Source organism: Sciurus carolinensis, chromosome 10 (assembly GCF_902686445.1).
Source record: "Sciurus carolinensis chromosome 10, mSciCar1.2, whole genome shotgun sequence".
In the NCBI taxonomy this organism is placed as follows: Eukaryota; Metazoa; Chordata; class Mammalia; order Rodentia; family Sciuridae; genus Sciurus; species Sciurus carolinensis.
This window is the reverse complement of record NC_062222.1, coordinates 97,641,606-97,645,148: the sequence shown is the minus strand read 5'-3', so window position 1 is coordinate 97,645,148 and position 3,543 is coordinate 97,641,606.

The following is a 3,543-nucleotide window of genomic DNA, read 5'->3' as shown; positions in this document are numbered from 1 at the left end:
CTTGTTTTTCCTTGTGTGTTATACAAGTCATTAATTTTCCTAACTATTCAAGTAGTATTACTATTATCTAGGCCATTTCTAAAGTAGATATAGAAGCAAACACTGATACATAGCTAACAGGAACCAGGTATTATTCTGAAGCACTGTCTTACTTGGCCTTCACCATTTTATGAGGTAGTGGGCACCAATACAAGATTTAAAAAAAAAAGGGCAACTCACCCAAGGTGACTTTGTAGAGCAGGGAGGCAACCCAGGCAGTTCAGTGTCAGAGCCTGCAATTATTCCTTATGCTAAGGATGCCTCATTTTATCATAGCAACTTCAGTAAACCGTGTCATTTAAGTCTGTTCCAACTTATACCACTCAGGCAGTACAACAGCTGTTCTCCCAGCCTCTGTAAGGTCCACAATGTAATCTAACTTGTGAAAGAACCCAGCTAATCACATTAGCTGTGGGAAGGGCAGCTAACCCCTGAAGAAACCTACAAGTGAGCCTCTGCTAAAAAGCAGCTTTCAGATGTCTAGTTAGGCAGTAGCATAATACTGGGGAAGGAAAAGGTCATTTCTGGAAGTTCTCTGCCATAAAGTGTATACTATAAGGTAGAAAAACACAATATTCATGAATTAACACAAAGCACTTCAAAGAAATTTCAAGCTGGGGCCCCATACCATCCATACCTTTACTCTCTGTAGTTAGAGAGCCTTAATACTGCTTTAACTTATAAACAAAGAGAGTGAAGAATTATCACTAATATTTATTTCCTAAGAACAGAAAGGAAAAACTTCTGGTAGAAAGTAGCTGCTACCATCACAGACTGATGGAAGATTAGGTAGCCTGACCCCAGTAACTAGCTTGAAAGGTGAATAAAAGCATAGGGTTTTTTTTTTTGTTTTGTTTATTGTACCAGGACATAACTAATTCACATCTAAGCTACAAGGTAAAAAATGCTAGTACAGTTACCTTCTGTTGAAAAAAAGAAAGGAAAATGTCATAGATAGTGATTTTAAAATATTTAATAGTCTTTCTTTAAACTCCAAAATGTGATTTTTACAAGTTATGTGCCACATAAAGCAGATGTGACTTTTGGAGAAATGCAGATGATACTGAAAAACACAGCACTGAGGTATTTTTATTTTTAAAATTGAAGAAGGAAACAAAGTCTGGATCTAATTATTTTTACATTTCCAAAAAAGAAAAAAAAAAAAAAAAAAACCCACAATGCTACTGCTTGGCTCTTGCTATTATTTTAGGTTCTGAATACAAGTACAAGAATCTATGGGAAAGAGCACTATTTAAGAGTACATGTAGATTTGAAAAGCATATCATAACTTGGAAAAATGATCACAAAGCAAGAGGCCTGAGTGGAGGTAGGCTAGTAACACATTTTGACTTTCTTCTCAATGGATAGCTTTGAAAAACAACTGTAGCCAATTGTAACATCAAATTAAAATGGCAATATCAAATTGGTAACAAATGATCCACATAATTTTATACAATACTGTATTTCCAAACATAGCTCATAGAAATCAAAGACCCTAATATAGCACCACTGAAACCATTCATTATCCCTCATGCTTCTATGTAATTTAGGATTTTGGCAGAAGATAATACCTGAAAAATGCCAAGTCTCATTTTTGTAAATTAATTTGGATTTCATTTAAATTTTTGCTTTATGCGATAAAAGGTATTCTTATATCAAGATCAGTAGCCATTTGATAACAGCTCCACCCTTTTGGAATAAGAACGACAGGCTACATCTACTTTTTTATTTTAAAACCAAGAACCAAGCAGTAAAGACAGCAATGTCAAGAATAAAGAATAGCACACTAAGAACCACACAGAACATTAGAAAAAATTTGGTGTGTGTTTTTACAACTACCAACTTGATGTTAAACAATTAAAAATTTACAAAGATAAAACCTTTTTTTTTTTTTTTTTTTTTTTTTTTGCACTAACTGGTTTCAATACAGCACTGATTTAACTCATCTTTGGGTTTCGAACTTCACACAGAGTGAATATGTAAGTGTCAGACTGAGGCCCTTCCCCAACTTAAACTAGAGTAATAGATTTCAGAATAATTCTAGAAAGGTTTATAGTCTTTCTGTTCTGGCTGACTTCTTTTCTTTAAAAAAGGTATTTCCTACATAACTTTTTTGCTTGAAGATGATTGTCTAGGTATATAGCAATTTGAAGAAAACATCTTTTCCTACATTTTAGCTTCTTAGTACTGGTACAACCATTGCCAGCAGTGAATTTGCACCAGTACAGGTCATCTCTCTCTCTCAGTCACTCACACACATACACATACACACACACACACACACACACACACACACACACACACACACCATTTGAATGTTACTTCTTAAAGCGATGTCACAGTTTGTTTCCTCAGATTTAAAAGCATACATTGAAAACAGCATATCTGATTTAACCTTCAGAGTTAAGCATTTTTTAATATTGTTAAATCCAAAGTGTGGTTGCCATGTTTTAATTACCATTCTCTAAGGGATCCCTATGTATGCTATTCCTAGCCGAAGTAAGAAGGATCCTCAAATATCTAAGCTTTAAAATGTTCAAACACTGCTTTATTGGACAATGCTGTGTATGGAGGTTTGGTTTTGTTTTTAAAACACCAAGCAATACTACATACACTATATAACGACAGCAAACTTTTGTAGTACACGTTTTCAGGGTGTATACATTATTTCACTTTTATTTAAGGACTTTAATATGGATATGATAATGACAGCCATTAGAAGACGCTAGTTGTTTTACTAACATGTCTTGAAATGGGCAAAACAGAGGCAACGCATGCCATTAGTTGTGTCATACTGGCCTTTGGCTGTATTGGGGAAGTAATCATACAAAAAGTGCCCATAAAATAGAGAAGGCAGCAAGTGAAACTAGAAAAAGATCCAAGTTAAGTAAAGCAGAGTTGAAATGTTACTTTAAAAAATTTTTTTTGTAAATGAGTTGACAGCAGGAGGGAAGTGCAGGGGCATCTGCATCTGGGCTCTCCACTGCCATCCTGCAGTGAAACAGATCTGGATTGTTCATGGAGTCATCAAGAGGGCTAGCAACAGCCCCAAATAAGAGCCAGTTCTCCAAATACAAGATGATGCAAAACAAAACCAACCACAAATTAAATACATGACACTGAAATCACTGGTGAGAAAACAGAATGCAAAGATATCTAAAAATATAAATAAATACATTTAGCTATTTTTTTATTCAAGAAACCCAGAGAACTGCTTTCAAAGCAATTGCTTCTTTCAACCACTTTCTAAATACTTTCATAAATACTTACTATTTTGATTGTCTAATGCAGCACCTCAGTGTTTGCTGGTGGTGGTGATGGAATTTCACTTAATAGTCTCTTCAGAAACAATGTAAGTATATCCTATTACACTAAAGAACATTTCCCTAGGAAAAACCCAGTCAGTTTACAAAACATTGTTAAATACTCAAAACCTGCAAAGTATTAAGAAAAACAAGGAATGTAGTGTTATGAAAGTGGGGGAAAAAAAACTATGCAAAACAG